General features: G+C 49.4%; 49 non-coding genes across 49 annotated transcripts; all 49 read right to left on the reverse strand.

The window, feature by feature from the left end:
• Nucleotides 1-26: 26 nt before the first annotated feature.
• LOC147955277 (5S ribosomal RNA) lies at nucleotides 27-146 on the reverse strand. The gene has a single exon (XR_015612913.1). It is a non-coding gene; the product is annotated as a 5S ribosomal RNA (ribosomal RNA).
• Nucleotides 147-355: 209 nt separating this feature from the next.
• On the reverse strand, nucleotides 356-474 carry LOC147955278 (5S ribosomal RNA). Its single transcript, XR_015613221.1, has one exon. It is a non-coding gene; the product is annotated as a 5S ribosomal RNA (ribosomal RNA).
• A 209-nt stretch (nucleotides 475-683) lies between these two features.
• LOC147955279 (5S ribosomal RNA) lies at nucleotides 684-802 on the reverse strand. Its single transcript, XR_015613222.1, has one exon. It is a non-coding gene; the product is annotated as a 5S ribosomal RNA (ribosomal RNA).
• Nucleotides 803-1,011: 209 nt separating this feature from the next.
• LOC147955280 (5S ribosomal RNA) lies at nucleotides 1,012-1,131 on the reverse strand. Its single transcript, XR_015612938.1, has one exon. It is a non-coding gene; the product is annotated as a 5S ribosomal RNA (ribosomal RNA).
• Nucleotides 1,132-1,339: 208 nt separating this feature from the next.
• LOC147955281 (5S ribosomal RNA) lies at nucleotides 1,340-1,458 on the reverse strand. The gene has a single exon (XR_015613223.1). It is a non-coding gene; the product is annotated as a 5S ribosomal RNA (ribosomal RNA).
• Nucleotides 1,459-1,665: 207 nt separating this feature from the next.
• LOC147955282 (5S ribosomal RNA) lies at nucleotides 1,666-1,784 on the reverse strand. Its single transcript, XR_015613224.1, has one exon. It is a non-coding gene; the product is annotated as a 5S ribosomal RNA (ribosomal RNA).
• Nucleotides 1,785-1,994: 210 nt separating this feature from the next.
• On the reverse strand, nucleotides 1,995-2,113 carry LOC147955283 (5S ribosomal RNA). The gene has a single exon (XR_015613225.1). It is a non-coding gene; the product is annotated as a 5S ribosomal RNA (ribosomal RNA).
• Nucleotides 2,114-2,322: 209 nt separating this feature from the next.
• On the reverse strand, nucleotides 2,323-2,441 carry LOC147955284 (5S ribosomal RNA). The gene has a single exon (XR_015612918.1). It is a non-coding gene; the product is annotated as a 5S ribosomal RNA (ribosomal RNA).
• A 213-nt stretch (nucleotides 2,442-2,654) lies between these two features.
• LOC147955285 (5S ribosomal RNA) lies at nucleotides 2,655-2,773 on the reverse strand. Its single transcript, XR_015613226.1, has one exon. It is a non-coding gene; the product is annotated as a 5S ribosomal RNA (ribosomal RNA).
• A 209-nt stretch (nucleotides 2,774-2,982) lies between these two features.
• Nucleotides 2,983-3,101, reverse strand: LOC147955286 (5S ribosomal RNA). Its single transcript, XR_015613227.1, has one exon. It is a non-coding gene; the product is annotated as a 5S ribosomal RNA (ribosomal RNA).
• A 212-nt stretch (nucleotides 3,102-3,313) lies between these two features.
• LOC147955287 (5S ribosomal RNA) lies at nucleotides 3,314-3,433 on the reverse strand. Its single transcript, XR_015612914.1, has one exon. It is a non-coding gene; the product is annotated as a 5S ribosomal RNA (ribosomal RNA).
• A 209-nt stretch (nucleotides 3,434-3,642) lies between these two features.
• On the reverse strand, nucleotides 3,643-3,761 carry LOC147955288 (5S ribosomal RNA). Its single transcript, XR_015613228.1, has one exon. It is a non-coding gene; the product is annotated as a 5S ribosomal RNA (ribosomal RNA).
• A 210-nt stretch (nucleotides 3,762-3,971) lies between these two features.
• LOC147955289 (5S ribosomal RNA) lies at nucleotides 3,972-4,090 on the reverse strand. Its single transcript, XR_015613229.1, has one exon. It is a non-coding gene; the product is annotated as a 5S ribosomal RNA (ribosomal RNA).
• A 209-nt stretch (nucleotides 4,091-4,299) lies between these two features.
• LOC147955290 (5S ribosomal RNA) lies at nucleotides 4,300-4,418 on the reverse strand. The gene has a single exon (XR_015613231.1). It is a non-coding gene; the product is annotated as a 5S ribosomal RNA (ribosomal RNA).
• Nucleotides 4,419-4,627: 209 nt separating this feature from the next.
• Nucleotides 4,628-4,746, reverse strand: LOC147955291 (5S ribosomal RNA). The gene has a single exon (XR_015613232.1). It is a non-coding gene; the product is annotated as a 5S ribosomal RNA (ribosomal RNA).
• A 210-nt stretch (nucleotides 4,747-4,956) lies between these two features.
• Nucleotides 4,957-5,075, reverse strand: LOC147955292 (5S ribosomal RNA). The gene has a single exon (XR_015613233.1). It is a non-coding gene; the product is annotated as a 5S ribosomal RNA (ribosomal RNA).
• Nucleotides 5,076-5,284: 209 nt separating this feature from the next.
• On the reverse strand, nucleotides 5,285-5,403 carry LOC147955293 (5S ribosomal RNA). Its single transcript, XR_015613234.1, has one exon. It is a non-coding gene; the product is annotated as a 5S ribosomal RNA (ribosomal RNA).
• Nucleotides 5,404-5,611: 208 nt separating this feature from the next.
• LOC147955294 (5S ribosomal RNA) lies at nucleotides 5,612-5,730 on the reverse strand. Its single transcript, XR_015613235.1, has one exon. It is a non-coding gene; the product is annotated as a 5S ribosomal RNA (ribosomal RNA).
• A 209-nt stretch (nucleotides 5,731-5,939) lies between these two features.
• On the reverse strand, nucleotides 5,940-6,057 carry LOC147955295 (5S ribosomal RNA). Its single transcript, XR_015612971.1, has one exon. It is a non-coding gene; the product is annotated as a 5S ribosomal RNA (ribosomal RNA).
• Nucleotides 6,058-6,266: 209 nt separating this feature from the next.
• Nucleotides 6,267-6,384, reverse strand: LOC147955296 (5S ribosomal RNA). Its single transcript, XR_015612955.1, has one exon. It is a non-coding gene; the product is annotated as a 5S ribosomal RNA (ribosomal RNA).
• A 210-nt stretch (nucleotides 6,385-6,594) lies between these two features.
• Nucleotides 6,595-6,714, reverse strand: LOC147955297 (5S ribosomal RNA). Its single transcript, XR_015612948.1, has one exon. It is a non-coding gene; the product is annotated as a 5S ribosomal RNA (ribosomal RNA).
• A 209-nt stretch (nucleotides 6,715-6,923) lies between these two features.
• On the reverse strand, nucleotides 6,924-7,042 carry LOC147955298 (5S ribosomal RNA). The gene has a single exon (XR_015613236.1). It is a non-coding gene; the product is annotated as a 5S ribosomal RNA (ribosomal RNA).
• A 209-nt stretch (nucleotides 7,043-7,251) lies between these two features.
• LOC147955299 (5S ribosomal RNA) lies at nucleotides 7,252-7,370 on the reverse strand. The gene has a single exon (XR_015613237.1). It is a non-coding gene; the product is annotated as a 5S ribosomal RNA (ribosomal RNA).
• A 209-nt stretch (nucleotides 7,371-7,579) lies between these two features.
• On the reverse strand, nucleotides 7,580-7,698 carry LOC147955300 (5S ribosomal RNA). Its single transcript, XR_015613238.1, has one exon. It is a non-coding gene; the product is annotated as a 5S ribosomal RNA (ribosomal RNA).
• Nucleotides 7,699-7,908: 210 nt separating this feature from the next.
• Nucleotides 7,909-8,027, reverse strand: LOC147955301 (5S ribosomal RNA). The gene has a single exon (XR_015613239.1). It is a non-coding gene; the product is annotated as a 5S ribosomal RNA (ribosomal RNA).
• A 208-nt stretch (nucleotides 8,028-8,235) lies between these two features.
• LOC147955302 (5S ribosomal RNA) lies at nucleotides 8,236-8,354 on the reverse strand. Its single transcript, XR_015613240.1, has one exon. It is a non-coding gene; the product is annotated as a 5S ribosomal RNA (ribosomal RNA).
• Nucleotides 8,355-8,563: 209 nt separating this feature from the next.
• LOC147955303 (5S ribosomal RNA) lies at nucleotides 8,564-8,682 on the reverse strand. The gene has a single exon (XR_015613242.1). It is a non-coding gene; the product is annotated as a 5S ribosomal RNA (ribosomal RNA).
• A 208-nt stretch (nucleotides 8,683-8,890) lies between these two features.
• On the reverse strand, nucleotides 8,891-9,009 carry LOC147955304 (5S ribosomal RNA). Its single transcript, XR_015613243.1, has one exon. It is a non-coding gene; the product is annotated as a 5S ribosomal RNA (ribosomal RNA).
• A 209-nt stretch (nucleotides 9,010-9,218) lies between these two features.
• Nucleotides 9,219-9,337, reverse strand: LOC147955305 (5S ribosomal RNA). Its single transcript, XR_015613244.1, has one exon. It is a non-coding gene; the product is annotated as a 5S ribosomal RNA (ribosomal RNA).
• Nucleotides 9,338-9,546: 209 nt separating this feature from the next.
• On the reverse strand, nucleotides 9,547-9,665 carry LOC147955306 (5S ribosomal RNA). Its single transcript, XR_015613245.1, has one exon. It is a non-coding gene; the product is annotated as a 5S ribosomal RNA (ribosomal RNA).
• Nucleotides 9,666-9,875: 210 nt separating this feature from the next.
• On the reverse strand, nucleotides 9,876-9,994 carry LOC147955307 (5S ribosomal RNA). The gene has a single exon (XR_015613246.1). It is a non-coding gene; the product is annotated as a 5S ribosomal RNA (ribosomal RNA).
• A 210-nt stretch (nucleotides 9,995-10,204) lies between these two features.
• LOC147955308 (5S ribosomal RNA) lies at nucleotides 10,205-10,323 on the reverse strand. Its single transcript, XR_015613247.1, has one exon. It is a non-coding gene; the product is annotated as a 5S ribosomal RNA (ribosomal RNA).
• Nucleotides 10,324-10,532: 209 nt separating this feature from the next.
• Nucleotides 10,533-10,651, reverse strand: LOC147955309 (5S ribosomal RNA). Its single transcript, XR_015613248.1, has one exon. It is a non-coding gene; the product is annotated as a 5S ribosomal RNA (ribosomal RNA).
• Nucleotides 10,652-10,858: 207 nt separating this feature from the next.
• Nucleotides 10,859-10,977, reverse strand: LOC147955310 (5S ribosomal RNA). The gene has a single exon (XR_015613249.1). It is a non-coding gene; the product is annotated as a 5S ribosomal RNA (ribosomal RNA).
• Nucleotides 10,978-11,185: 208 nt separating this feature from the next.
• Nucleotides 11,186-11,304, reverse strand: LOC147955311 (5S ribosomal RNA). Its single transcript, XR_015613250.1, has one exon. It is a non-coding gene; the product is annotated as a 5S ribosomal RNA (ribosomal RNA).
• Nucleotides 11,305-11,518: 214 nt separating this feature from the next.
• Nucleotides 11,519-11,636, reverse strand: LOC147955312 (5S ribosomal RNA). The gene has a single exon (XR_015612958.1). It is a non-coding gene; the product is annotated as a 5S ribosomal RNA (ribosomal RNA).
• Nucleotides 11,637-11,847: 211 nt separating this feature from the next.
• LOC147955313 (5S ribosomal RNA) lies at nucleotides 11,848-11,966 on the reverse strand. Its single transcript, XR_015613251.1, has one exon. It is a non-coding gene; the product is annotated as a 5S ribosomal RNA (ribosomal RNA).
• Nucleotides 11,967-12,176: 210 nt separating this feature from the next.
• On the reverse strand, nucleotides 12,177-12,293 carry LOC147955314 (5S ribosomal RNA). Its single transcript, XR_015612972.1, has one exon. It is a non-coding gene; the product is annotated as a 5S ribosomal RNA (ribosomal RNA).
• A 209-nt stretch (nucleotides 12,294-12,502) lies between these two features.
• On the reverse strand, nucleotides 12,503-12,620 carry LOC147955315 (5S ribosomal RNA). The gene has a single exon (XR_015612951.1). It is a non-coding gene; the product is annotated as a 5S ribosomal RNA (ribosomal RNA).
• A 209-nt stretch (nucleotides 12,621-12,829) lies between these two features.
• Nucleotides 12,830-12,948, reverse strand: LOC147955316 (5S ribosomal RNA). Its single transcript, XR_015613296.1, has one exon. It is a non-coding gene; the product is annotated as a 5S ribosomal RNA (ribosomal RNA).
• A 212-nt stretch (nucleotides 12,949-13,160) lies between these two features.
• Nucleotides 13,161-13,278, reverse strand: LOC147955317 (5S ribosomal RNA). The gene has a single exon (XR_015612952.1). It is a non-coding gene; the product is annotated as a 5S ribosomal RNA (ribosomal RNA).
• Nucleotides 13,279-13,493: 215 nt separating this feature from the next.
• Nucleotides 13,494-13,612, reverse strand: LOC147955318 (5S ribosomal RNA). Its single transcript, XR_015612975.1, has one exon. It is a non-coding gene; the product is annotated as a 5S ribosomal RNA (ribosomal RNA).
• Nucleotides 13,613-13,817: 205 nt separating this feature from the next.
• LOC147955319 (5S ribosomal RNA) lies at nucleotides 13,818-13,936 on the reverse strand. The gene has a single exon (XR_015613253.1). It is a non-coding gene; the product is annotated as a 5S ribosomal RNA (ribosomal RNA).
• Nucleotides 13,937-14,145: 209 nt separating this feature from the next.
• LOC147955320 (5S ribosomal RNA) lies at nucleotides 14,146-14,264 on the reverse strand. The gene has a single exon (XR_015613254.1). It is a non-coding gene; the product is annotated as a 5S ribosomal RNA (ribosomal RNA).
• A 209-nt stretch (nucleotides 14,265-14,473) lies between these two features.
• On the reverse strand, nucleotides 14,474-14,592 carry LOC147955321 (5S ribosomal RNA). Its single transcript, XR_015613255.1, has one exon. It is a non-coding gene; the product is annotated as a 5S ribosomal RNA (ribosomal RNA).
• Nucleotides 14,593-14,801: 209 nt separating this feature from the next.
• LOC147955322 (5S ribosomal RNA) lies at nucleotides 14,802-14,920 on the reverse strand. Its single transcript, XR_015613256.1, has one exon. It is a non-coding gene; the product is annotated as a 5S ribosomal RNA (ribosomal RNA).
• A 209-nt stretch (nucleotides 14,921-15,129) lies between these two features.
• Nucleotides 15,130-15,248, reverse strand: LOC147955323 (5S ribosomal RNA). The gene has a single exon (XR_015613257.1). It is a non-coding gene; the product is annotated as a 5S ribosomal RNA (ribosomal RNA).
• A 209-nt stretch (nucleotides 15,249-15,457) lies between these two features.
• Nucleotides 15,458-15,576, reverse strand: LOC147955324 (5S ribosomal RNA). Its single transcript, XR_015613258.1, has one exon. It is a non-coding gene; the product is annotated as a 5S ribosomal RNA (ribosomal RNA).
• Nucleotides 15,577-15,785: 209 nt separating this feature from the next.
• On the reverse strand, nucleotides 15,786-15,904 carry LOC147955325 (5S ribosomal RNA). Its single transcript, XR_015613259.1, has one exon. It is a non-coding gene; the product is annotated as a 5S ribosomal RNA (ribosomal RNA).
• Nucleotides 15,905-16,156: the final 252 nt, after the last annotated feature.

A 16,156-nucleotide genomic window follows, 5' to 3' on the forward strand; every position in this document is an offset into this window, starting at 1 on the left:
ACGCCGCGCAAAAAAATTTTAAAAAGGGAATGCAACACGAGGGACTTCCCAGGAGGTCACCCATCCTAGTACTACTCTCGCCCAAGCACGCTTAACTTCGGAGTTCTGATGGGATCCGGTGCTTTAGTGCTGGTATGATCGCATCCGACATGTTACCCCCGTCTTCGTCCCTTATGCTTGCCCCTCCCAGCTCCACTACAAAGACGATCGTACTTTGCTTTCCCCGCCGCTACACGCGTGAATAATGACCAACGAGCTAAAACTTACCGCAAACGTGCAAAATAATAAAACGTGGTAAATATATGTCGCGGCCGTGAGCTTTCTTTTGCACGCCGCGCAAAAAAATTTTAAAAAGGGAATGCAACACGAGGACTTCCCAGGAGGTCACCCATCCTAGTACTACTCTCGCCCAAGCACGCTTAACTTCGGAGTTCTGATGGGATCCGGTGCTTTAGTGCTGGTATGATCGCATCCGACATGTTACCCCCGTCTTCGTCCCTTATGCTTGCCCCTCCCAGCTCCACTACAAAGACGATCGTACTTTGCTTTCCCCGCCGCTACACGCGTGAATAATGACCAACGAGCTAAAACTTACCGCAAACGTGCAAAATAATAAAACGTGGTAAATATATGTCGCGGCCGTGAGCTTTCTTTTGCACGCCGCGCAAAAAAATTTTAAAAAGGGAATGCAACACGAGGACTTCCCAGGAGGTCACCCATCCTAGTACTACTCTCGCCCAAGCACGCTTAACTTCGGAGTTCTGATGGGATCCGGTGCTTTAGTGCTGGTATGATCGCATCCGACATGTTACCCCCGTCTTCGTCCCTTATGCTTGCCCCTCCCAGCTCCACTACAAAGACGATCGTACTTTGCTTTCCCCGCCGCTACACGCGTGAATAATGACCAACGAGCTAAAACTTACCGCAAACGTGCAAAATAATAAAACGTGGTAAATATATGTCGCGGCCGTGAGCTTTCTTTTGCACGCCGCGCAAAAAAATTTTAAAAAGGGAATGCAACACGAGGACTTCCCAGGAGGGTCACCCATCCTAGTACTACTCTCGCCCAAGCACGCTTAACTTCGGAGTTCTGATGGGATCCGGTGCTTTAGTGCTGGTATGATCGCATCCGACATGTTACCCCCGTCTTCGTCCTTATGCTTGCCCCTCCCAGCTCCACTACAAAGACGATCGTACTTTGCTTTCCCCGCCGCTACACGCGTGAATAATGACCAACGAGCTAAAACTTACCGCAAACGTGCAAAATAATAAAACGTGGTAAATATATGTCGCGGCCGTGAGCTTTCTTTTGCACGCCGCGCAAAAAAATTTTAAAAAGGGAATGCAACACGAGGACTTCCCAGGAGGTCACCCATCCTAGTACTACTCTCGCCCAAGCACGCTTAACTTCGGAGTTCTGATGGGATCCGGTGCTTTAGTGCTGGTATGATCGCATCCGACATGTTACCCCCGTCTTCGTCCCTTATGCTTGCCCCTCCCAGCTCCACTACAAAGACGATCGTACTTTGCTTTCCCCGCCGCTACACGCGTGAATAATGACCAACGAGCTAAAACTTACCGCAAACGTGCAAAATAATAAAACGTGGTAAATATATGTCGCGGCCGTGAGCTTTCTTTTGCACGCCGCGCAAAAAATTTAAAAAGGGAATGCAACACGAGGACTTCCCAGGAGGTCACCCATCCTAGTACTACTCTCGCCCAAGCACGCTTAACTTCGGAGTTCTGATGGGATCCGGTGCTTTAGTGCTGGTATGATCGCATCCGACATGTTACCTCCCGTCTTCGTCCCTTATGCTTGCCCCTCCCAGCTCCACTACAAAGACGATCGTACTTTGCTTTCCCCGCGCTACACGCGTGAATAATGACCAACGAGCTAAAACTTACCGCAAACGTGCAAAATAATAAAACGTGGTAAATATATGTCGCGGCCGTGAGCTTTCTTTTGCACGCCGCGCAAAAAAAATTTTAAAAAGGGAATGCAACACGAGGACTTCCCAGGAGGTCACCCATCCTAGTACTACTCTCGCCCAAGCACGCTTAACTTCGGAGTTCTGATGGGATCCGGTGCTTTAGTGCTGGTATGATCGCATCCGACATGTTACCCCCGTCTTCGTCCCTTATGCTTGCCCCTCCCAGCTCCACTACAAAGACGATCGTACTTTGCTTTCCCCGCCGCTACACGCGTGAATAATGACCAACGAGCTAAAACTTACCGCAAACGTGCAAAATAATAAAACGTGGTAAATATATGTCGCGGCCGTGAGCTTTCTTTTGCACGCCGCGCAAAAAAATTTTAAAAAGGGAATGCAACACGAGGACTTCCCAGGAGGTCACCCATCCTAGTACTACTCTCGCCCAAGCACGCTTAACTTCGGAGTTCTGATGGGATCCGGTGCTTTAGTGCTGGTATGATCGCATCGTCATGCTTGCCCCCCCAGTCTTCGTCCCTTATGCTTGCCCCTCCCAGCTCCACTACAAAGACGATCGTACTTTGCTTTCCCCGCCGCTACACGCGTGAATAATGACCAACGAGCTAAAACTTACCGCAAACGTGCAAAATAATAAAACGTGGGTAAATATATGTCGCGGCCGTGAGCTTTCTTTTGCACGCCGCGCAAAAAAATTTTAAAAAGGGAATGCAACACGAGGACTTCCCAGGAGGTCACCCATCCTAGTACTACTCTCGCCCAAGCACGCTTAACTTCGGAGTTCTGATGGGATCCGGTGCTTTAGTGCTGGTATGATCGCATCCGACATGTTACCCCCGTCTTCGTCCCTTATGCTTGCCCCTCCCAGCTCCACTACAAAGACGATCGTACTTTGCTTTCCCCGCCGCTACACGCGTGAATAATGACCAACGAGCTAAAACTTACCGCAAACGTGCAAAATAATAAAACGTGGTAAATATATGTCGCGGCCGTGAGCTTTCTTTTGCACGCCGCGCAAAAAAATTTTAAAAAGGGAATGCAACACGAGGACTTCCCAGGAGGTCACCCATCCTAGTACTACTCTCGCCCAAGCACGCTTAACTTCGGAGTTCTGATGGGATCCGGTGCTTTAGTGCTGGTATGATCGCATCCTATGCTTGACCCTCCCAGCTTCGTCCCTTATGCTTGCCCCTCCCAGCTCCACTACAAAGACGATCGTACTTTGCTTTCCCCGCCGCTACACGCGTGAATAATGACCAACGAGCTAAAACTTACCGCAAACGTGCAAAATAATAAAACGTGGTAAATATATGTCGCGGCCGTGAGCTTTCTTTTGCACGCCGCGCAAAAAAATTTTAAAAAGGGGAATGCAACACGAGGGACTTCCCAGGAGGTCACCCATCCTAGTACTACTCTCGCCCAAGCACGCTTAACTTCGGAGTTCTGATGGGATCCGGTGCTTTAGTGCTGGTATGATCGCATCCGACATGTTACCCCCGTCTTCGTCCCTTATGCTTGCCCCTCCCAGCTCCACTACAAAGACGATCGTACTTTGCTTTCCCCGCCGCTACACGCGTGAATAATGACCAACGAGCTAAAACTTACCGCAAACGTGCAAAATAATAAAACGTGGTAAATATATGTCGCGGCCGTGAGCTTTCTTTTGCACGCCGCGCAAAAAAATTTTAAAAAGGGAATGCAACACGAGGACTTCCCAGGAGGTCACCCATCCTAGTACTACTCTCGCCCAAGCACGCTTAACTTCGGAGTTCTGATGGGATCCGGTGCTTTAGTGCTGGTATGATCGCATCCGACATGTTACCCCCCGTCTTCGTCCCTTATGCTTGCCCCTCCCAGCTCCACTACAAAGACGATCGTACTTTGCTTTCCCCGCCGCTACACGCGTGAATAATGACCAACGAGCTAAAACTTACCGCAAACGTGCAAAATAATAAAACGTGGTAAATATATGTCGCGGCCGTGAGCTTTCTTTTGCACGCCGCGCAAAAAAATTTTAAAAAGGGAATGCAACACGAGGACTTCCCAGGAGGTCACCCATCCTAGTACTACTCTCGCCCAAGCACGCTTAACTTCGGAGTTCTGATGGGATCCGGTGCTTTAGTGCTGGTATGATCGCATCCGACATGTTACCCCCGTCTTCGTCCCTTATGCTTGCCCCTCCCAGCTCCACTACAAAGACGATCGTACTTTGCTTTCCCCGCCGCTACACGCGTGAATAATGACCAACGAGCTAAAACTTACCGCAAACGTGCAAAATAATAAAACGTGGTAAATATATGTCGCGGCCGTGAGCTTTCTTTTGCACGCCGCGCAAAAAAATTTTAAAAAGGGAATGCAACACGAGGACTTCCCAGGAGGTCACCCATCCTAGTACTACTCTCGCCCAAGCACGCTTAACTTCGGAGTTCTGATGGGATCCGGTGCTTTAGTGCTGGTATGATCGCATCCGACATGTTACCCCCGTCTTCGTCCCTTATGCTTGCCCCTCCCAGCTCCACTACAAAGACGATCGTACTTTGCTTTCCCCGCCGCTACACGCGTGAATAATGACCAACGAGCTAAAACTTACCGCAAACGTGCAAAATAATAAAACGTGGTAAATATATGTCGCGGCCGTGAGCTTTCTTTTGCACGCCGCGCAAAAAAATTTTAAAAAGGGAATGCAACACGAGGACTTCCCAGGAGGTCACCCATCCTAGTACTACTCTCGCCCAAGCACGCTTAACTTCGGAGTTCTGATGGGATCCGGTGCTTTAGTGCTGGTATGATCGCATCCGACATGTTACCCCCGTCTTCGTCCCTTATGCTTGCCCCTCCCAGCTCCACTACAAAGACGATCGTACTTTGCTTTCCCCGCCGCTACACGCGTGAATAATGACCAACGAGCTAAAACTTACCGCAAACGTGCAAAATAATAAAACGTGGTAAATATATGTCGCGGCCGTGGAGCTTTCTTTTGCACGCCGCGCAAAAAAATTTTAAAAAGGGAATGCAACACGAGGACTTCCCAGGAGGTCACCCATCCTAGTACTACTCTCGCCCAAGCACGCTTAACTTCGGAGTTCTGATGGGATCCGGTGCTTTAGTGCTGGTATGATCGCATCCGACATGTTACCCCCGTCTTCGTCCCTTATGCTTGCCCCTCCCAGCTCCACTACAAAGACGATCGTACTTTGCTTTCCCCGCCGCTACACGCGTGAATAATGACCAACGAGCTAAAACTTACCGCAAACGTGCAAAATAATAAAACGTGGTAAATATATGTCGCGGCCGTGAGCTTTCTTTTGCACGCCGCGCAAAAAAATTTTAAAAAGGGAATGCAACACGAGGACTTCCCAGGAGGTCACCCATCCTAGTACTACTCTCGCCCAAGCACGCTTAACTTCGGAGTTCTGATGGGATCCGGTGCTTTAGTGCTGGTATGATCGCATCCGACATGTTACCCCCGTCTTCGTCCCTTATGCTTGCCCCTCCCAGCTCCACTACAAAGACGATCGTACTTTGCTTTCCCCGCCGCTACACGCGTGAATAATGACCAACGAGCTAAAACTTACCGCAAACGTGCAAAATAATAAAACGTGGTAAATATATGTCGCGGCGTGAGCTTTCTTTTGCACGCCGCGCAAAAAAATTTTAAAAAGGGAATGCAACACGAGGACTTCCCAGGAGGTCACCCATCCTAGTACTACTCTCGCCCAAGCACGCTTAACTTCGGAGTTCTGATGGGATCCGGTGCTTTAGTGCTGGTATGATCGCATCCGACATGTTACCCCCGTCTTCGTCCCTTATGCTTGCCCCTCCCAGCTCCACTACAAAGACGATCGTACTTTGCTTTCCCCGCCGCTACACGCGTGAATAATGACCAACGAGCTAAAACTTACCGCAAACGTGCAAAATAATAAAACGTGGTAAATATATGTCGCGGCCGTGAGCTTTCTTTTGCACGCCGCGCAAAAAAATTTTAAAAAGGGAATGCAACACGAGGACTTCCCAGGAGGTCACCCATCCTAGTACTACTCTCGCCCAAGCACGCTTAACTTCGGAGTTCTGATGGGATCGGTGCTTTAGTGCTGGTATGATCGCATCCGACATGTTACCCCCGTCTTCGTCCCTTATGCTTGCCCCTCCCAGCTCCACTACAAAGACGATCGTACTTTGCTTTCCCCGCCGCTACACGCGTGAATAATGACCAACGAGCTAAAACTTACCGCAAACGTGCAAAATAATAAAACGTGGTAAATATATGTCGCGGCCGTGAGCTTTCTTTTGCACGCCGCGCAAAAAAATTTTAAAAAGGGAATGCAACACGAGGACTTCCCAGGAGGTCACCCATCCTAGTACTACTCTCGCCCAAGCACGCTTAACTTCGGAGTTCTGATGGATCCGGTGCTTTAGTGCTGGTATGATCGCATCCGACATGTTACCCCCGTCTTCGTCCCTTATGCTTGCCCCTCCCAGCTCCACTACAAAGACGATCGTACTTTGCTTTCCCCGCCGCTACACGCGTGAATAATGACCAACGAGCTAAAACTTACCGCAAACGTGCAAAATAATAAAACGTGGTAAATATATGTCGCGGCCGTGAGCTTTCTTTTGCACGCCGCGCAAAAAAATTTTTAAAAAGGGAATGCAACACGAGGACTTCCCAGGAGGTCACCCATTCCTAGTACTACTCTCGCCCAAGCACGCTTAACTTCGGAGTTCTGATGGGATCCGGTGCTTTAGTGCTGGTATGATCGCATCCGACATGTTACCCCCGTCTTCGTCCCTTATGCTTGCCCCTCCCAGCTCCACTACAAAGACGATCGTACTTTGCTTTCCCCGCCGCTACACGCGTGAATAATGACCAACGAGCTAAAACTTACCGCAAACGTGCAAAATAATAAAACGTGGTAAATATATGTCGCGGCCGTGAGCTTTCTTTTGCACGCCGCGCAAAAAAATTTTAAAAAGGGAATGCAACACGAGGACTTCCCAGGAGGTCACCCATCCTAGTACTACTCTCGCCCAAGCACGCTTAACTTCGGAGTTCTGATGGGATCCGGTGCTTTAGTGCTGGTATGATCGCATCCGACATGTTACCCCCGTCTTCGTCCCTTATGCTTGCCCCTCCCAGCTCCACTACAAAGACGATCGTACTTTGCTTTCCCCGCCGCTACACGCGTGAATAATGACCAACGAGCTAAAACTTACCGCAAACGTGCAAAATAATAAAACGTGGTAAATATATGTCGCGGCCGTGAGCTTTCTTTTGCACGCCGCGCAAAAAAATTTTAAAAAGGGAATGCAACACGAGGACTTCCCAGGAGGTCACCCATCCTAGTACTACTCTCGCCCAAGCACGCTTAACTTCGGAGTTCTGATGGGATCCGGTGCTTTAGTGCTGGTATGATCGCATCCGACATGTTACCCCCGTCTTCGTCCCTTATGCTTGCCCCTCCCAGCTCCACTACAAAGACGATCGTACTTTGCTTTCCCCGCCGCTACACGCGTGAATAATGACCAACGAGCTAAAACTTACCGCAAACGTGCAAAATAATAAAACGTGGTAAATATATGTCGCGGCCGTGAGCTTTCTTTTGCACGCCGCGCAAAAAAATTTTAAAAAGGGAATGCAACACGAGGACTTCCCAGGAGGTCACCCATCCTAGTACTACTCTCGCCCAAGCACGCTTAACTTCGGAGTTCTGATGGGATCCGGTGCTTTAGTGCTGGTATGATCGCATCCGACATGTTACCCCCGTCTTCGTCCCTTATGCTTGCCCCTCCCAGCTCCACTACAAAGACGATCGTACTTTGCTTTCCCCGCCGCTACACGCTGTGAATAATGACCAACGAGCTAAAACTTACCGCAAACGTGCAAAATAATAAAACGTGGTAAATATATGTCGCGGCCGTGAGCTTTCTTTTGCACGCCGCGCAAAAAAATTTTAAAAAGGGAATGCAACACGAGGACTTCCCAGGAGGTCACCCATCCTAGTACTACTCTCGCCCAAGCACGCTTAACTTCGGAGTTCTGATGGGATCCGGTGCTTTAGTGCTGGTATGATCGCATCCGACATGTTACCCCCGTCTTCGTCCCTTATGCTTGCCCCTCCCAGCTCCACTACAAAGACGATCGTACTTTGCTTTCCCCGCCGCTACACGCGTGAATAATGACCAACGAGCTAAAACTTACCGCAAACGTGCAAAATAATAAAACGTGGTAAATATATGTCGCGGCCGTGAGCTTTCTTTTGCACGCCGCGCAAAAAAATTTTAAAAGGGAATGCAACACGAGGACTTCCCAGGAGGTCACCCATCCTAGTACTACTCTCGCCCAAGCACGCTTAACTTCGGAGTTCTGATGGGATCCGGTGCTTTAGTGCTGGTATGATCGCATCCGACATGTTACCCCCGTCTTCGTCCCTTATGCTTGCCCCTCCCAGCTCCACTACAAAGACGATCGTACTTTGCTTTCCCCGCCGCTACACGCGTGAATAATGACCAACGAGCTAAAACTTACCGCAAACGTGCAAAATAATAAAACGTGGTAAATATATGTCGCGGCCGTGAGCTTTCTTTTGCACGCCGCGCAAAAAAATTTTAAAAAGGGAATGCAACACGAGGACTTCCCAGGAGGTCACCCATCCTAGTACTACTCTCGCCCAAGCACGCTTAACTTCGGAGTTCTGATGGGATCCGGTGCTTTAGTGCTGGTATGATCGCATCCGACATGTTACCCCCGTCTTCGTCCCTTATGCTTGCCCCTCCCAGCTCCACTACAAAGACGATCGTACTTTGCTTTCCCGCCGCTACACGCGTGAATAATGACCAACGAGCTAAAACTTACCGCAAACGTGCAAAATAATAAAACGTGGTAAATATATGTCGCGGCCGTGAGCTTTCTTTTGCACGCCGCGCAAAAAAATTTTAAAAAGGGAATGCAACACGAGGACTTCCCAGGAGGTCACCCATCCTAGTACTACTCTCGCCCAAGCACGCTTAACTTCGGAGTTCTGATGGGATCCGGTGCTTTAGTGCTGGTATGATCGCATCCGACATGTTACCCCCGTCTTCGTCCCTTATGCTTGCCCCTCCCAGCTCCACTACAAAGACGATCGTACTTTGCTTTCCCCGCCGCTACACGCGTGAATAATGACCAACGAGCTAAAACTTACCGCAAACGTGCAAAATAATAAAACGTGGTAAATATATGTCGCGGCCGTGAGCTTTCTTTTGCACGCCGCGCAAAAAAATTTTAAAAAGGGAATGCAACACGAGGACTTCCCAGGAGGTCACCCATCCTAGTACTACTCTCGCCCAAGCACGCTTAACTTCGGAGTTCTGATGGGATCCGGTGCTTTAGTGCTGGTATGATCGCATCCGACATGTTACCCCCGTCTTCGTCCCTTATGCTTGCCCCTCCCAGCTCCACTACAAAGACGATCGTACTTTGCTTTCCCCGCCGCTACACGCGTGAATAATGACCAACGAGCTAAAACTTACCGCAAACGTGCAAAATAATAAAACGTGGTAAATATATGTCGCGGCCGTGAGCTTTCTTTTGCACGCCGCGCAAAAAAATTTTAAAAAGGGAATGCAACACGAGGACTTCCCAGGAGGTCACCCATCCTAGTACTACTCTCGCCCAAGCACGCTTAACTTCGGAGTTCTGATGGGATCCGGTGCTTTAGTGCTGGTATGATCGCATCCGACATGTTACCCCCGTCTTCGTCCCTTATGCTTTGCCCCTCCCAGCTCCACTACAAAGACGATCGTACTTTGCTTTCCCCGCCGCTACACGCGTGAATAATGACCAACGAGCTAAAACTTACCGCAAACGTGCAAAATAATAAAACGTGGTAAATATATGTCGCGGCCGTGAGCTTTCTTTTGCACGCCGCGCAAAAAAATTTTAAAAAGGGAATGCAACACGAGGACTTCCCAGGAGGTCACCCATCCTAGTACTACTCTCGCCCAAGCACGCTTAACTTCGGAGTTCTGATGGGATCCGGTGCTTTAGTGCTGGTATGATCGCATCCGACATGTTACCCCCGTCTTCGTCCCTTATGCTTGCCCCTCCCAGCTCCACTACAAAGACGATCGTACTTGTGCTTTCCCCGCCGCTACACGCGTGAATAATGACCAACGAGCTAAAACTTACCGCAAACGTGCAAAATAATAAAACGTGGTAAATATATGTCGCGGCCGTGAGCTTTCTTTTGCACGCCGCGCAAAAAAATTTTAAAAAGGGAATGCAACACGAGGACTTCCCAGGAGGTCACCCATCCTAGTACTACTCTCGCCCAAGCACGCTTAACTTCGGAGTTCTGATGGGATCCGGTGCTTTAGTGCTGGTATGATCGCATCCGACATGTTACCCCCGTCTTCGTCCCTTATGCTTGCCCCTCCCAGCTCCACTACAAAGACGATCGTACTTTGCTTTCCCCGCCGCTACACGCGTGAATAATGACCAACGAGCTAAAACTTACCGCAAACGTGCAAAATAATAAAACGTGGTAAATATATGTCGCGGCCGTGAGCTTTCTTTTGCACGCCGCGCAAAAAAATTTTAAAAAGGGAATGCAACACGAGGACTTCCCAGGAGGTCACCCATCCTAGTACTACTCTCGCCCAAGCACGCTTAACTTCGGAGTTCTGATGGGATCCGGTGCTTTAGTGCTGGTATGATCGCATCCGACATGTTACCCCCGTCTTCGCCCTTATGCTTGCCCCTCCCAGCTCCACTACAAAGACGATCGTACTTTGCTTTCCCGCCGCTACACGCGTGAATAATGACCAACGAGCTAAAACTTACCGCAAACGTGCAAAATAATAAAACGTGGTAAATATATGTCGCGGCCGTGAGCTTTCTTTTGCACGCCGCGCAAAAAAATTTTAAAAAGGGAATGCAACACGAGGACTTCCCAGGAGGTCACCCATCCTAGTACTACTCTCGCCCAAGCACGCTTAACTTCGGAGTTCTGATGGGATCCGGTGCTTTAGTGCTGGTATGATCGCATCCGACATGTTACCCCCGTCTTCGTCCTTATGCTTGCCCCTCCCAGCTCCACTACAAAGACGATCGTACTTTGCTTTCCCCGCCGCTACACGCGTGAATAATGACCAACGAGCTAAAACTTACCGCAAACGTGCAAAATAATAAAACGTGGTAAATATATGTCGCGGCCGTGAGCTTTCTTTTGCACGCCGCGCAAAAAAATTTTAAAAAGGGAATGCAACACGAGGACTTCCCAGGAGGTCACCCATCCTAGTACTACTCTCGCCCAAGCACGCTTAACTTCGGAGTTCTGATGGGATCCGGTGCTTTAGTGCTGGTATGATCGCATCCGACATGTTACCCCCCGTCTTCGTCCCTTATGCTTGCCCCTCCCAGCTCCACTACAAAGACGATCGTACTTTGCTTTCCCCCGCCGCTACACGCGTGAATAATGACCAACGAGCTAAAACTTACCGCAAACGTGCAAAATAATAAAACGTGGGGTAAATATATGTCGCGGCCGTGAGCTTTCTTTTGCACGCCGCGCAAAAAAATTTTTAAAAAGGGAATGCAACACGAGGACTTCCCAGGAGGTCACCCATCCTAGTACTACTCTCGCCAAGCACGCTTAACTTCGGAGTTCTGATGGGATCCGGTGCTTTAGTGCTGGTATGATCGCATCCGACATGTTACCCCCGTCTTCGTCCCTTATGCTTGCCCCTCCCAGCTCCACTACAAAGACGATCGTACTTTGCTTTCCCCGCCGCTACACGCTGTGAATAATGACCAACGAGCTAAAACTTACCGCAAACGTGCAAAATAATAAAACGTGGTAAATATATGTCGCGGCCCGTGAGCTTTCTTTTGCACGCCGCGCAAAAAAATTTTAAAAAGGGAATGCAACACGAGGACTTCCCAGGAGGTCACCCATCCTAGTACTACTCTCGCCCAAGCACGCTTAACTTCGGAGTTCTGATGGGATCCGGTGCTTTAGTGCTGGTATGATCGCATCCGACATGTTACCCCCGTCTTCGTCCCTTATGCTTGCCCCCTCCCAGCTCCACTACAAAGACGATCGTACTTTGCTTTCCCCGCCGCTACACGCGTGAATAATGACCAACGAGCTAAAACTTACCGCAAACGTGCAAAATAATAAAACGTGGTAAATATATGTCGCGGCCGTGAGCTTTCTTTTGCACGCCGCGCAAAAAAATTTTAAAAAGGGAATGCAACACGAGGACTTCCAGGAGGTCACCCATCCTAGTACTACTCTCGCCCAAGCACGCTTAACTTCGGAGTTCTGATGGGATCCGGTGCTTAGTGCTGGTATGATCGCATCCGACATGTTACCCCCGTCTTCGTCCCTTATGCTTGCCCTCCCAGCTCCACTACAAAGACGATCGTACTTTTGCTTTCCCCGCCGCTACACGCGTGAATAATGACCAACGAGCTAAAACTTACCGCAAACGTGCAAAATAATAAAACGTGGTAAATATATGTCGCGGCCGTGAGCTTTCTTTTGCACGCCGCGCAAAAAAATTTTAAAAAGGGAATGCAACACGAGGACTTCCCAGGAGGTCACCCATCCTAGTACTACTCTCGCCCAAGCACGCTTAACTTCGGAGTTCTGATGGATCCGGTGCTTCAGTGCTGGTATGATCGCATCCGACATGTTACCCCCGTCTTCGTCCCTTATGCTTGCCCCTCCCAGCTCCACTACAAAGACGATCGTACTTTGCTTTCCCCGCCGCTACACGCGTGAATAATGACCAACGAGCTAAAACTTACCGCAAACGTGCAAAATAATAAAACGTGGTAAATATATGTCGCGGCCGTGAGCTTTCTTTTGCACGCCGCGCAAAAAAATTTTAAAAAGGGAATGCAACACGAGGACTTCCCAGGAGGTCACCCATCCTAGTACTACTCTCGCCCAAGCACGCTTAACTTCGGAGTTCTGATGGGATCCGGTGCTTCAGTGCTGGTATGATCGCATCCGACATGTTACCCCCCGTCTTCGTCCCTTAGCTTGCCCCTCCCAGCTCCACTACAAAGACGATCGTACTTTGCTTTCCCCGCCGCTACACGCAGTGAATAATGACCAACGAGCTAAAACTTACCGCAAACGTGCAAAATAATAAAACGTGGTAAATATATGTCGCGGCCGTGAGCTTTCTTTTGCACGCCGCGCAAAAAAATTTTAAAAAAGGGGAATGCAACACGAGGACTTCCCAGGAGGTCACCCATCCTAGTACTACTCTCGCCCAAGCACGCTTAACTTCGGAGTTCTGATGGATCCGGTGCTTCAGTGCTGGTATGATCGCATCCGACATGTTACCCCCGTCTTCGTCCCTTATGCTTGCCCCCTCCCAGCTCCACTACAAAGACGATCGTACTTTGCTTTCCCCGCCGCTACAGCCGGCGTGAATAATGACCAACGAGCTAAAACTTACCGCAAACGTGCAAAATAATAAAACGTGGTAAATATATGGTCGCGGCCGTGAGCTTTCTTTTGGCACGCCGCGCAAAAAAATTTTAAAAAGGGAATGCAACACGAGGGACTTCCCAGGAGGTCACCCATCCTAGTACTACTCTCGCCCAAGCACGCTTAACTTCGAGTTCTGATGGGATCCGGTGCTTCAGTGCTGGTATGATCGCATCCGACAACCCCCGTCTTCGTCCCTTATGCTTGCCCCTCCCAGCTCCACTACAAAGACGATCGTACTTTGCTTTCCCCGCCGCTACACGCGTGAATAATGACCAACGAGCTAAAACTTACCGCAAACGTGCAAAATAATAAAACGTGGTAAATATATGTCGCGGCCGTGAGCTTTCTTTTGCACGCCGCGCAAAAAAATTTTAAAAAGGGAATGCAACACGAGGACTTCCCAGGAGGTCACCCATCCTAGTACTACTCTCGCCCAAGCACGCTTAACTTCGGAGTTCTGATGGGATCCGGTGCTTTAGTGCTGGTATGATCGCATCCGACATGTTACCCCCGTCTTCGTCCCTTATGCTTGCCCCTCCCAGCTCCACTACAAAGACGATCGTACTTTGCTTTCCCCGCCGCTACACGCGTGAATAATGACCAACGAGCTAAAACTTACCGCAAACGTGCAAAATAATAAAACGTGGTAAATATATGTCGCGGCCGTGAGCTTTCTTTTGCACGCCGCGCAAAAAAATTTTAAAAAGGGAATGCAACACGAGGACTTCCCAGGAGGTCACCCATCCTAGTACTACTCTCGCCCAAGCACGCTTAACTTCGGAGTTCTGATGGGATCCGGTGCTTTAGTGCTGGTATGATCGCATCCGACATGTTACCCCCGTCTTCGTCCCTTATGCTTGCCCCTCCCAGCTCCACTACAAAGACGATCGTACTTTGCTTTCCCCGCCGCTACACGCGTGAATAATGACCAACGAGCTAAAACTTACCGCAAACGTGCAAAATAATAAAACGTGGTAAATATATGTCGCGGCCGTGAGCTTTCTTTTGCACGCCGCGCAAAAAAATTTTAAAAAGGGAATGCAACACGAGGACTTCCCAGGAGGTCACCCATCCTAGTACTACTCTCGCCCAAGCACGCTTAACTTCGGAGTTCTGATGGGATCCGGTGCTTTAGTGCTGGTATGATCGCATCCGACATGTTACCCCCGTCTTCGTCCCTTATGCTTGCCCCTCCCAGCTCCACTACAAAGACGATCGTACTTTGCTTTCCCCGCCGCTACACGCGTGAATAATGACCAACGAGCTAAAACTTACCGCAAACGTGCAAAATAATAAAACGTGGTAAATATATGTCGCGGCCGTGAGCTTTCTTTTGCACGCCGCGCAAAAAAATTTTAAAAAGGGAATGCAACACGAGGACTTCCCAGGAGGTCACCCATCCTAGTACTACTCTCGCCCAAGCACGCTTAACTTCGGAGTTCTGATGGGATCCGGTGCTTTAGTGCTGGTATGATCGCATCCGACATGTTACCCCCGTCTTCGTCCCTTATGCTTGCCCCTCCCAGCTCCACTACAAAGACGATCGTACTTTGCTTTCCCCGCCGCTACACGCGTGAATAATGACCAACGAGCTAAAACTTACCGCAAACGTGCAAAATAATAAAACGTGGTAAATATATGTCGCGGCCGTGAGCTTTCTTTTGCACGCCGCGCAAAAAAATTTTAAAAAGGGAATGCAACACGAGGACTTCCCAGGAGGTCACCCATCCTAGTACTACTCTCGCCCAAGCACGCTTAACTTCGGAGTTCTGATGGGATCCGGTGCTTTAGTGCTGGTATGATCGCATCCGACATGTTACCCCCGTCTTCGTCCCTTATGCTTGCCCCTCCCAGCTCCACTACAAAGACGATCGTACTTTGCTTTCCCCGCCGCTACACGCGTGAATAATGACCAACGAGCTAAAACTTACCGCAAACGTGCAAAATAATAAAACGTGGTAAATATATGTCGCGGCCGTGAGCTTTCTTTTGCACGCCGCGCAAAAAAATTTTAAAAAGGGAATGCAACACGAGGACTTCCCAGGAGGTCACCCATCCTAGTACTACTCTCGCCCAAGCACGCTTAACTTCGGAGTTCTGATGGGATCCGGTGCTTTAGTGCTGGTATGATCGCATCCGACATGTTACCCCCGTCTTCGTCCCTTATGCTTGCCCCTCCCAGCTCCACTACAAAGACGATCGTACTTTGCTTTCCCCGCCGCTACACGCGTGAATAATGACCAACGAGCTAAAACTTACCGCAAACGTGCAAAATAATAAAACGTGGTAAATATATGTCGCGGCCGTGAGCTTTCTTTTGCACGCCGCGCAAAAAAATTTTAAAAAGGGAATGCAACACGAGGACTTCCCAGGAGGTCACCCATCCTAGTACTACTCTCGCCCAAGCACGCTTAACTTCGGAGTTCTGATGGGATCCGGTGCTTTAGTGCTGGTATGATCGCATCCGACATGTTACCCCCGTCTTCGTCCCTTATGCTTGCCCCTCCCAGCTCCACTACAAAGACGATCGTACTTTGCTTTCCCCGCCGCTACACGCGTGAATAATGACCAACGAGCTAAAACTTACCGCAAACGTGCAAAATAATAAAACGTGGTAAATATATGTCGCGGCCGTGAGCTTTCTTTTGCACGCCGCGCAAAAAAATTTTAAAAAGGGAATGCAACACGAGGACTTCCCAGGAGGTCACCCATCCTAGT

This window comes from Triticum urartu, unplaced genomic scaffold (genome assembly GCF_056163025.1).
Source record: "Triticum urartu cultivar PI428250 unplaced genomic scaffold, HENAU_Tu73 scaffold1, whole genome shotgun sequence".
Taxonomy (NCBI): Eukaryota; Viridiplantae; Streptophyta; class Magnoliopsida; order Poales; family Poaceae; genus Triticum; species Triticum urartu.